Source organism: Bos grunniens, chromosome 3 (assembly GCF_055505025.1).
Source record: "Bos grunniens cultivar Pamir isolate PY7600 chromosome 3, Bosgru_T2T1.0, whole genome shotgun sequence".
Taxonomy (NCBI): domain Eukaryota; kingdom Metazoa; phylum Chordata; class Mammalia; order Artiodactyla; family Bovidae; genus Bos; species Bos grunniens.
Window position 1 is genome coordinate 66595799 of NC_141167.1, and position 13504 is coordinate 66609302.

The window sequence follows — 13504 nt, forward strand, 5'->3', positions numbered from 1 at the left end:
TATTGATATCTCATAACAGACATTTCCCTACCATTTTATAGAAACTGAGACACAGAAATATTTAATATCTTGTCTCATATTAGAGCACTGTAAATAATCTGAACCAAATCATTCTTGTTTCCAACCCCTCCTGATTAACCTCTTCAATATATTGCCTTTCCTTGTCTGTTCAGTGAATAGCAGTAGAAGTAACAGCTTTATTTCTTGATTGTTCTAAGGGCACACATTTTACAAGTCTAATTCAGTCCTGAGTATAATCATGCAAAATAAGTGGTCTTGTCTCCATCTCACAGTGAAAAAACAAGAAGCCTTGAGGGAGGGTAAATAATATGCCTGGTCAAATTCACTAAGCACATTGTAGAGGTGGGATGTGAAGTTGAAACTGTATTTGCCCTTAAACTCTTCTTTTTCTCCTCTTCAACAGGGCTTCTGAAGGAGGGAATAGGAAAGTGAGGAGGAAGGGAGATATTCAAGGAGGAAGGGAAATATTTATAAGTTCTTCTGATCTCATGGTACATTGGTGTTTCTCCCCACCTGGAAGCCAGTGTCTGAAGTTTAACAAATAGAATTATTTGTTTTAATTATTTTGTTTTATTATTATTTAACAAATAATTCTATTTGTTAAATTATTTTCTTTTCTTCTTTGCTATTATCTTTTAAAGTGTCTCTGGGTAAGAAGTACTTCAACTTGCTTTGAAAAATATGATTTATCTGGGTCTTCCATTTGCTGGAAGGGCTTCCCTGGTGGCTCAGATGGTAAAGAAACTGCCTGCAATGTGGAAGACCTCGGTTCGATCCCTGGCTCTGGAAGATCCCCTGGAGAAGTGAATAGTTACCCACTCCAGTATTCTTGCCTGGAGAATCACATGGACAGAGGAGCCCGGTGGGCTACAGTTCACGGAGTCACAAAGAGTCAGACACAACTGAGTGACTAACACTTGCACTTTCACTTGTTGGAACACACTCAGGTTGCTCTTGTCTTAGCAATCTGTGTATAACAATTTGCTGCATGTGAACCTGTCTTATGCTAGGTCTTGGCAAGACTGGTTCCTTCTTGTTCTACTGGTCTCAGCTAAATAGTATCTTCTCATGGAGGTCTTCCATGATTGCTAATCTCCATCCTATCATCCTGTTTTTTTTTTTTTTTTCGTTCTTTTTACTTTTCCCTATGACTACCTGAGGGATTGAGGGCAGGAGGAGAAGGGGACGACAGAGGATGAGATGCCTGGATGGCATCACTGACTCGATGGACGTGAGTCTGAGTGAACTCCGGGAGTTGGTGATGGACAGGGAGGCCTGGCGTGCTGCAATTCATGGGGTCGCAAAGAGTCGGACGTGACTGAGCGACTGAACTGAACTGAACTGAACTGATGACTACCTGAAATTCAGGTTCATAAAAGCATTGACTCCTTGTGTCAACTGTTGTATCTCCAGCACTTAAAACACAGTTTGACTGACAGTATAAGCTCAATGGGTATTATATGTGACTAAGTATAAAACAATTTCAAATATGAGAGTAACAACACCATTTGCTAACTTGAAGTGTAGAAGAAATATTAAAATGCTTATGTAAAGCATTTATTTGTTAATTTACTTACATTTTAAAATTATATATTTTATATTTTATGTATATGTAAATCTACTTCTGCTTCATTGACTATGCCAAAGCCTTTGTGTACATCACAACAAACTATGGAAAATTCTTCACGCGATGGGAATACCAGACCACCTGACCTGCCTCCTGAGAAATCCGTTTGCTGGTCAGGAAGCAACAGTTAGAACTGGACCATGGAACAACGGATTGGTTCCAAATAGGGAAAGGAGTACGTCAAGGAGTACTGTATATTGTCACCCTGCTTATTTAACTTCTATGCACAGTACATCATGAGAAACTCTGGGCTGGAAGAAGCACAAGCTGGAATCAAGATTGCCGGGAGAAATATCAATAACCTCATATATGCAGATAACACCATCCTTATGGCAGAAACAAAGAAGTAAAGAGCCTTTTGATGAAAGTGAAAGAGGAGAGTGAAAAAGTTGGCTTAAAACTCAACATTCAGAAAACTAAGATCATGGCATCTGGTCCCATCACTTCATGGCAAATAGATGGGGAAACAGTAGAAACAGTGACAGACTTTACTTTTTTGGGCTCCAAAATCACTGCAGATGGTAACTGCAGCCATGAAATTAAAAGACGCTTACTCCTTGGAAGGAAAGTTATGACCAACCTAGACAGCATATTAAAAAGCAGAGACATTACTTTGCTGACAAAGGTCCGTCTAGTCAAGGCTATGGTTTTTCCAGTAATCATGTATGGATGTGAGAGTTGGACTCTAAAGAAAGCTGAGTGCTGAAGAATTGATGCTTTTGAACTGTGGTGTTGGAGAAGACTCTTGAGAGTCCCTTGGACTACAAGGAGATCCAACCAGTCCATCCTAAAGGAAATCAGTCCTGAATATTCATTGGAAGGACTGATTCTGAAGCTGAAACTCCAATATTTTAGCCACCTGATGTGAAGAACTGACTCACTGGAAAAGACCCTGATGCTTGGAAAGATTGAAGGCGGGAGGAGAAGGGGACGAGACAGGATGAGATGGTTGGATGGCATCACCGACTCAATGGACATGAGTTTGAGTAAACTCTGGGAGTTGGTGATGGACAGGGAGGCCAGGCAAGCTGTAGTCAATGGGGTCACAAAGAGTTGGGCACAACTAAGTGACTCAACTGAACTGAATGCTGATATATTTTTCTTACATTTTATAAAATAACTTTTTGATTGAAATATAGTTGATATACAATATTACATTAGTTTCAAGTGTACTACATAATAACTTGACATATGCTACATTATGGAATGATCATCACAATAAATCTGTAACCATCAGTCCCCTTGCAAAGTTATTAAAGTATCATTGACCATACAGCTTATTCAGTATATTACATTACTGTGGTTTATGCATTATATAAACGGAGGTTTGTAACTCAATCCCCCTCACCCTTTGCCTGCCATGGCTCTGTATTTGCAAAAGTGCACTGAAACACTGTGGTGCTGTGGCCTCACTCACTATACTAACTGTGACATTCCGAGTAGTGATGTTATAAAGTAAAATGTCTCTGACTCTCCTCTACTTTTTCTTATGAGACAGCACTTTCTTCTGTCAGTTAAGGCCAGCTTGCAACTGTTCTATTGAACACATGCCAGTCAAAAGCAAAAGCAAGCTTAGTTTCTCAGAAATGGACTAGATGTTAGGAAACCAGCTCCTTCCTGATTAGCACAATGGGTTACGTGCAGTTTTGTGTTTGTTTTTGTGTGTGTGTGTGTGTGTGCGTGTGTGTCTCTCAAGCTGCTTGAAATATTTCCTAGGGACATTTTTTTTCTAAATGCTGGCTAGGAGGAAGCTGTAATTCCTCACTTTCCTGTATATGTGGAGTTGCAGTCTCTAGAATATTTACATTATTCTAAAAATAGCCACAGATCAAGTTAATTTGCAGGTTAGTATTATTGCATTAAACTTTGTATGTGTATAAATGCTTAATGTTTTCAAATGCTGTCCAAATTTTAGTTTCCATAAAACAGACTCTGAATTTTAGGTTTGGAATGTTTTTATATTAAAGTGCTTGACATGTGAAAAACTTCATGTGGCCTGTTCTAGTGTACTCAATACCAGGGATGTTATTCAGCTGGAGGCACTAAGTCTCATATACAAAGGAATCAAGACAGCACATGAGAAAATAGTCTGCAATATATGTGTATGTGTAGGAAACATATGTACTTGTGTGCACCTGTGCTAGGTGCAGATGGGTGTGTAAAGATCAATTAGACATAGTCATAGCCCTAAATACAGCTTAATCTAGTGGGTGAGATTGACTTGTACTCAAATAATAAAAAGAAAGAAATGGAAAGGATAGGAGGGAGGAGCACTATTATCCACATAGTAGTCTCAAGATCTCAGATTAGAACACTTAAAGCTTTACCCCATGAGGAATTTATTTTTAGGTTAGTTATAGGAAATAGATTGAATTTTAAGTATTTTTTAAAATAGCCTGATAGTTCTAATTAATATTTAACTTTATTTCTCGACCATCTATTCTGTCCTGCCTGTTCATCCTAGTAAACTCAGTAAAACACTTCAAATAATCATCATTTATATGTTGTTTCAATAATTTAGTGAATTCTTTGGCATATGTGTTTTGGTCTTACCCACAAATTATTAGTGAAAATTAAGATCACTGTGAAATTCCTCCATAATTGGGATTATGTCACATATAACAGGAAAATACAAATGACTTATAAATACTATTTTTAGTTAATTGTTTTTATATTTGAGTATGGATCACTACTTGATTTAAAACCATTTTTTAGTCTTTCAGTATTATTGTGTAGTTTTCTGTCATTCTTTTCAAATTCAAATTAGAATTTGCCTTATTATTTTTCCTATTTATTTGTAATTAAAAATAACAAATTTTACACTGTTTTAAGTGTACAAATTAAATATATTTAAATGTTAATTATATTCACATCATTGTGGAACAGATCTCCAGAGCTTATTTATCTTGCAAAACCAAAACTCTATACCCACTGAACAGCTTCCCATTACCCTCTTACCCTAGCCCTTCACAACCACCATCTCACCTTCTGTTTATATGAGTTTGGACTATCTAACATACTTCATGTAAGTGGAATCAGAAAGTATTGCTCGCTTTTGTAGCTGGGCTATTTTAATTAAAATAATGGTTTCATGGTCAACCCATGTTATAGCATGTGGCAAGATTTTTCTTTTTTAAAGCTAACATTTTCCTTGTGTGTATCTACAGCAATTTTTTACCCATTCATCTGTGGATACGGGCATATGGTTTATTTTCACCCATTGACTATTGTGAAAAATGCTCAGTGTGAATAATTCTCTTTGAGATACTGCTTTTAATTCTTTTGGACATGTACCCAGTAGAGGAATTTCTGGCTCATACAATAACTCTAATTGTTTGAGGACTCACTGTACAGTTTTCCATAGGAACTGCATAATTTTTCATTTCCACTCACAATTCACAAGAGCTCCAATTTCTTCATATGATCATCAATATTTGTTATTTCCTATTTTTTAATAGTGGCCATGCTCATATATGGGGCTTCCCAGGTGGTGCTAGTAGTAAGGAATCTGACTGCCACCAGAGGAGATGCAAGAGATGTGGGTTTGATCCCTGGGTTGGGAAGATCCCCTAGAGGAGGAAATGGCACCCCACTCCAAAATTCTTGCCTGGAAAATTCCAGGGACAGAGGAGCCTGGTGAGCTACAGTCCATGGGGTGGCCAAGAGTTGGACACAACTGAGCAACTGAGCACACACATGCATTGTTGTATACCTTTCAGCTCTAAATATTGTGTGATTCTGTTCTACAAGTGAGCTAATGGAAAAATAGCAGAGATTATATTTTTCCAGCACTTCACAGCTACATCTGGACATGACTAAGTTTGAAAGTGGAATATGAGCAGAAGCACATGTGTGTCTTTGTGGAATGGAGCTGTAGAATGCTGAGCCTATACTTGGCCAACCTGTGTTTCCCTTCTTATTGTCTGAATTACAGATTTCACAGTAGTCAAGTTCTGACCTTGTAGGTAAGCAAAATATCTTAGTGGGTACAGGATATCAAACTGAAAGAAAATTGAATCCCTGAATGACCCTTTCACATAAGCCTTCAGTGTTAGAACTATATCAATCATGCCTTCTAATCCATAGCAACAGCCTTTTGATCTCTATCTCTAATATCCACTTTATTCTCTCCTCCTGCCATCAGAGAGATGGTCCTCTAGCACAGCTCTGGTCAAGCCTAATAATAACCTTTAAGACTCTACCTGTCTTGAAGTCCATGACTCATGTCCCAGCACATCTTTCAAACTCTTTCTCCACAAGCTGCTAGATGACTACAGCAGATTAGGGCTGACCCCTAGAATCCCACCTCTGTCTATTTGCTTATTCCCCTCCTACTCCCTTGGTTTACAGATCCCAGTAAAACATACGCAGGTGTGTTGCAGGAAAGCCGCGGCACGTCCCACCTTGAATACCCCAAAATATGGATCCTCTAATTTCACCATGATATCTTAAAAGAAGAATATATTTTAATACTTCAAATTGGGAAGGAGAGGATATGAACTCATATTAAGAGACAGATTTTCCATAAAAAATGTGGTTGGTTGCATGTCATCACATGCCAAAGGAAATGGGTATATTTAATTTTTTAAATTAGAAATTTGGTTCCTGAATTTTCTCCATGTCAAGATTTTTTTATTACTTTATTTATTTTTTAACTGAAGGATAATTGCTTTACAGAAATTTTGTAGGTTTCTGCCAAACATCAATATGAATTGGCCATAGGTCAAAATCTTTCTTGATTCATCTGTCATTTTAAGACTCTATTTTTGACAGTTTTACAAAAAATGAATCTCTAATATTTAAGTGTTGGTTCATATTATGCCATTGCCAAAGAGTCAACTTTATACCAAGATACTGCTGAAAATGGAATTAACACTTTTAATGTCTTGTCATCCACTCAGAATATTCTGGGCAAAGTGGTTGATGATCCAAAGTGCACAGAGATTCCATGGCACAGTTCCCATCTATGACCATCCAGAAGACAACAGATGTAGTAAAAGAGTAATTGGATTGTGCAATCCTAGTTCACTAGTTCAACACAGAGGAGTGTCTTACATTCCTACAGTTTTAGTTTCTCCAAAATTATTGCTCATGCTAACATTCAGTGATTATCAGAAGAAGAAAAACTGAAAGCTGAGAGGAAAATGTTTGAAGATTTGACAGATTTCAGAAACTTAAATATTCATTTTTAAATTATTCTATTTTTTAAAAATAAGATATTGAAGTAAGGTTGATTTACAGTGTGTTAATTTCTACTGTACAGTGACATGATTCAGTTTGAGTCTTTATTTATGCATCACTGAAAGTGAACTCCCCAAATACACAAATCCTGGTCCCCCAAGTCTGCATTCATCCCAGGGAAAAAAATGGAAAATAAGCCTCTAAGTGATAGTGATTATTTTGAACTATAAAATCATAGTTTTATAAATATAAATAGATCTTTCCATGGGGCACCTTTGGACAAGACAGCTCCTCTGACATGGGCTCCAGGATGGCCTGAATGACTGTCTAAAGCCATGACAAACCTAGACAGCATATTAAAAGCAGAGACATTACTTTTTACATTACTATAAAGCCAACAAAGGTCCATATAGTCAAAGCTATGGTTTTTCTAGTAGTCATGTATGGATGTGAGAGTTGGACCATAAAGAAGGCTGAGTGCTGAAGAATTGATGCTTTTGACCTGTAATGTTGGAGAAGACTCTTGAGAGTCCCAGGACTGCAAGGACATCAAACCAGTCAATACTAATGGAAATCAATTCTGAATATTCATTGGAAGGACAGACGCTGAGGCTGAAGCTCCAAACTTTGGCCATCTGATGCAAAGAGTGGACTCATTTGAAAAGACCCTGATGCTGGGAAAGACTGAAGTCAGGATGAGAAGGGGAAGGCAGAGGATGAGATGGTTGGATGGAATCACTGATGCGATGGACATGAGTTTGAGTAGGCTCCAGGAGTTGGTGATGGAAAGGGAAGCCAGGTGAGCTGCAGTCCATGGGGTCGTAAGGAGTCGGACACAACTGAGTGACTGAACAACAACAAAAGTTACCCCACCTTAGGCAAAAGACTGGAATGAAATGTGGGAATGTATGAATGCTGAATAGCACTGTCTTTAAGAGCATCAAGCTCTTTGCCTTCTGTCTCCTGATGTCATGAAATGTCCCACTCATTGAGATGAAAGTCAGTACAGTTCAGTTCAGTCTCTCAGTCACGTCCAACTGTTTGTTACCCGTAAATTGCGGCATGCCAGGCCTCCCTGTCCATCACGAACTCCCGGAGTTTACTCAAACTCATGTCCATTGAGTCAGTGATTCTGTCCAACTATCTCATTCTCTGTTGTCCCCTTCTCCTCCCACCTTCAATCTTTCCCAGCATCAGGGTCTTTTCCAGTGAGTCAGTTCTTCACATCAGGTGGCCAAAGTATTGGAGTTTCAGCTTCAGATCAGTCCTTCCAATGAATATTCAGGACTGATTTCCTTTAGGATGGACTGGTTGGATCTCCTTGCAGTCGAAAGGACTCTCAAGAGTCTTCTCCAACACAGAGTGCAATGGCATGGATTCTTCAGCGCTCAGCCTTCTTTATAGTCCAACTCTCACATCCATACATGACTACTGGAAAAACCATAGCTTTGACTAGACAGACTTTGTTGGCAAAGTAATGTCTCTGCTTTTTAATATGCTGTCTAGGTTGGTCATAGCTTTTCTTGCAAGGAGTAAGAGTTTTTTAATTTCATGGCTGCAGTCACCATCTGCAGTGATTTTGGAGCCCCCCAAAATAAAGTCTTTTACTGTTTCCACTGTTTCCCCATCTATTTGTCATGAAGTGATGGGACTAGATGCCATGATCTTAGTTTTCTGAATGTTGAGTTTTAAGCCAACTTTTTCATTCTCCTCTTTCACTTTCATCAAGAGGTTCTTTAGTTCTTCTTCACTTTCTGCCATAAGGGTGGTGTCATCTACTGTCATCAGTATCTGAGGTTATTGATATTTCTCCAGGCAATCTTGATTCCAGCTTGTGCTTCATCCAGCCCAGCGTTTCTCATGATGTACTCTGCATATAAGTTAAATAAGAAGGATGACAGTATACCGCCTTGATGTACTCCTTTCCCTAATTGGAACAAGTCCATTGTTGCATGTTCAGTTCTAATTGTTGTTTCCTGACCTGCATACAGGTTTCTCAGAAGGCAGGTCAGGTGGTCTGGTATTCCATCTCTTTCAGAATTTTCCACAGTTTATTGTGATCTACACAGTCAAAGGCTTTGGCATAGTCAATGAAGCAGATGTTTTTCTGGAACTTTCCTGCTTTTTCGATGATCCAGTGGATGTTGGCAATTTGATCTCTGGTTCCTCTGCCTTTTCTAAATTCAGCTTGAACATCTGGAAGTTCACAGTTCACGTACTGCTGAAGCCTGGCTTGGAGAAGTTTGAGCATACTTTATGTATGTATGTGTGTGTTCAGTCGCTCAGTCATGTCCGACTCTTTGTGACCCCATGGACTGTAGTCCACCAGGCTTCTCTGTCAACGGGATTCTCCAAGCAAGAATACTGGAGTGGGTCATCATTTCCTACTCCAGGACTAGCATGTGAGATGAATGCAATGTGAGATGAGTGCAGTTGTGTGGTAGTTTTCAGCATTCTTTGGCATTTCGTTTCTTTGGGGTTGGAACTAAAACTGACCTGTTCCAGTCCTGTGGCCACTGCTGAGTTTTCCAAATTTGCTGGCATATTGAGTGCAGCACTTTCAAAGCATCATCTTTCAGGATTTGAAATAGCTCAACTGGAATTCCATCACCTCTACTAGCTTTGTTTGTAGTGATGCTTTCTAAGGCCCACTTGACTTCACATTCCAGGATGTCTGGCTCTAGGTGAGTGATCACATCATCATGATTATCTGGGTAATGAAGATCTTTTTTGTATAGTTATTCTGTATATTCTTGCCAAATCTTTCTAATATCTTCTGTTTCTGTTAGATCCATACCATTTCTGTCCTTTATTGTGCCAATCTTTGCCTGAAATGTTCCCTTGGTATCTCTAATTTTCTCAAAGTTATCTCTAGTCCTTTGCATTCTATTGTTTTCCTCTGTTTCTTTGCACTGATTGCTGAGGAAGGCTTTCTTATCTTTCCTTGGAACTCTGCATTCAAACAGGTATATCTTTCCTTTCCTCCTTTGCTTTTCACTTCTCTTTTTTTCACAGCTATTTATAAGGCCTCCTCAGACAGCCATTTTGCTTTTTTGATTAAAATAGCCTCCCTCAGATGCAAGACTCTTGTCCCACCTGAGAGATCCTCAGTCACCTTCATTATCTTCTCTCTTCTTGTCAATCTATAAACAAGAACTGTCTTTTTATTCCAATTAAATAAATTAATCCTGGATACATATCTTTACCTATACACATTGCAGCTCTTTCACTTCCATGTGGAGACACACTACATTTTTTATCTTTTTCCTTCCTTTGCCAGTCACTCCACTATCCAATCTGTCTCCTGTTCCCTTCTCATCTCACTAAACCTGTCCTCACCAAGGTTGCTGATCAGCTTCATCTCGACTCTTTCTTAGAATACACTATTTATAATTTAATGCACAACAATCTCTATCCCAATTCCTGATAATTTTATTTGTTGCTTATTTTTCTCCAGACCACTTACCATCATCTAACACATATATGGACTTTGACTGTTTTTGTTTTATTAATCATCTGCCTGACCCTAGACTAGAGCTGCATGGGGCATGGGTTTTATCCACTTTGTTCACTTCTGGACACTGAGCACTTAGAACAATGCATAGTATGTGTAGGTATTCCACACATATTTGTTGCATTATTGAGACATCATGGTGTCTTGAAACTCCTAGAGGATTTTCTGACTCTACTCTCATCTCCTTCATGTCACATCCTGCCTTTGCTCACCCCTGAGATGTCGTGTTCTCAAGGCCCCATCATATACCCTTCGCTTTCTCATTCTCTTCATTATATGCATGCTATTAGTTAGTTCAGTTGCTAGTCATGTCTGACTCTGCGACCCCATGAATTGCAACATGCCAGGCCTCCTTGTCCATCACCAACTCCCGGAGTTCACTCAAACTCACATCCATTGAGTCGGTGATGCCATCCAGGCATCTCATCTTCTGTCATCCCCTTCGTCTTCTGCCCCAAATCCTTCCCAGCATCAGGGTCTTTGCATGAGTCAACTCTTCACATGAGGTGGCCAAAGTATTGGAGTTTCAGCTTCAACATTAGTCCTTCCAATGAACACCCACTACTGATCTCCTTTAGGATGGACTGGTTGGATCTCCTTGCAGTCCAAGGGACTCTCAAGAGTCTTCTCCAACACCACAGTTCAAAAGCATCAATTCTTCAGTGCTCAGCTTTCTTCACAGTCCAACTCTCACATCCATACATGACTACTGGAAAAACCATAGCCTTGACTAGACGGACCTTTGTTGGCAAAGTAATGTCTCTGCTTTTTAATATGCTATCTAGGTTGGTCAAAACTTTCCTTCCAAGGAGTAAGTGTCTTTTAATTTCATGGCTACAATCACCATCTGCAGTGATTTTGGAGACCAAAAAAATAAAGTCTAACACTGTTTCCACTGTTTTCTCATCTATTTGCCATGAAGTGATGGGACCGAATGCCATGATCTTAGTTTTCTGAATGTTGAGCTTTAAGCCAACTTTTTCACTCTCCTGCTTGACTTTCATCAAGAGGCTTTTTAGTTCCTCTTCACTTTCCACCATGAGGGTGGTGTCATCCTCATATCTGAGGTTATTGATATTTCTCCTGGCAATCTTGATTCCAGCTTGTCCTTCTTCCAGCCCAGCATTTCTCATGATGTACTCTGCATATAAGTTAAATAAGCAGGGTGACAATATACAGCTTTGACATATTCCTTTTCCTATTTGGAACCAGTCTGTTGTTCTATGTCCAGTTCTAACTGTTGCTTCCTGACCTGCATACAGATTTCTCAGGAATCCAGGTCAGGTGGTCTGGTATTCCCATCTCTTTCAGAATTTTCCACAGTTTATTGTGATCCACACAGTCAAAGGCTTTGGCATAGTCAATAAAGCAGAAATAGATGTTTTTCTGGAACTCTCTTGCTTTTTTTGATGATCCAGCAGATGTTGGCAATTTGATCTCTGGTTCCTCTGCCTTTTCTAAAACCAGATTGGACATCTGGAAGTTCACAGTTCATGTACTGCTGAAGCCTGGTTCGAGAATTTTGAGTATTACTTCACTAGCATGTGAGATGAGTGCAATTGTGTGGTAGTTTGAGCATTCTTTGGCATTGCCTTTCTTTGGGATTGGAATGAAAACTGACCTTTTCCAGTCCCGTGGCCACTGCTGAGTTTTCCAAATTTGCTGGCATATTGAGTGCAGCACTTTCACAGCATCATCTTTTAGGATTTGAAATAGCTCAACTGGAATTCCATCACCTCCACTAGCTTTGTTCGTAGTGATGCTTTCTAAGGCCCACTTGACTTCACATTCCAGGATTCTGGCTCTAGGCTAGTGATCACACCATCATGATTATCTGGGTCGTGAAGATCTTTTTTGTACAGTTCTTCTATGTATTCTTGACACCTCTTCTTAATATCTTCTGCTTCTGTTAGGTCCATACCATTTCTGTCCTTTATTGAGCCCATCTTTGCATGAAATGTTCCCTTGGTATCTCCAATTTTCTTGAAGAGATCTCTAGTCTTTCCCATTCTGTTGTTTTCCTCTATTTCTTTGCATTGATCACTGAAGAAGGCTTTCTTATGTCTCCTTGCTATTCTTTGGAACTCTGCATTCAAATGGGAATATCTTTCCTTTTCTCCTTTGCTTCTCTTCTTTTCACAGGGATTTGATTTAGGTCATACCTGAATGGTCTAGTGGTTTTCCCTACTTTCTTCAATTTAAGTCTGAATTTGGCAATAAAGAGTTCATGATCTGAGCCACAGTCACCTCCCAGTCTTGTTTTTCCTGACTGTATAGAGCTTTTCCATCTTTGGCTGCAAAGAATATAATCAATCTGATTTCGGTGTTGACCATCTGGTGATGTTCCTGTGTAGAGTCTTCTCTGGTGTTGTTGGAAGAGGGTGTTTGCTATGACCAGTGTGTTCTCTTGGCAAAACTCTATTAGCCTTTGCCCTGCTTCATTCTGTACTCCAAAGCCAAATTTGCCTGTTACCCCAGGTGTTTCTTGACTTCCTACTTTTGCATTCCAGTCCCCTATAATGAAAAGGACATCTTTTTTGGGTATTAGTTCTTTATTTTTTTTTCTTTTTATTATTATTTTTTTTACTTTACAATATTGTATTGGTTTTGCCATACATCAACATGCATCTGCCACGGGTGTATACATGTTCCCAATCCTGAACCCCCCTCCCACCTCCCTCCCCATACCATCCTTCTGGGTCATCCCAGTGCGCCAGCCCCAAGCTTCCTGTATCCTGCATCGAACCTGGACTGGTGATTCGTTTCTTATATGATATTATACATGTTTTAATGCCATTCTCCCAAATCATCCCCCCTCTCCCTCTCCCACAGAGTTCAAAAGACTGTGCTATACATCTGTGTCTGTTTTGCTGTCTCGCATACAAGGTTGTTTTTACCACCTTTCTAAATTCCATATATATGCATTAGTATACTGTATTGGTGTTTTTCTTTCTGGCTTACTTCAGTCTGTATAATAGGCTCCAGTTTCATCCACCTCATTAGAACTGATTCAAATGTATTCTTTTTAGTGGCTGAGTAATACTCCACTGTGTATATGTACCACAGCTTTCTTATCCATTCATCTGCTGATGGACATCTAGGTTGCTTCCATGGCCTGGCTATTATAAACAGTGCTGCGATGAACACTGGGGTACATGTGT

General features: G+C 39.3%; 1 long non-coding RNA gene across 13 annotated transcripts in view; it reads left to right on the top strand.

Moving 5' to 3' along the window:
* Positions 1–13504, top strand: part of LOC147375749 (uncharacterized) — a 56643-nt gene that overhangs the window by 33438 nt on the left and 9701 nt on the right. For 2 of the 13 annotated variants that reach the window (XR_015160453.1, XR_015160444.1), the window contains exon 4: positions 663–3638. The exons of 7 other annotated variants lie outside the window; for them this stretch is intronic. This is a non-coding gene — a long non-coding RNA (uncharacterized LOC147375749). Of the gene's footprint in view, positions 1–662; positions 3639–13504 lie in introns of those variants that run through there. 4 more of the 13 variants (XR_015160456.1, XR_015160447.1, XR_015160455.1 and 1 more) reach the window with 3 other exon arrangements.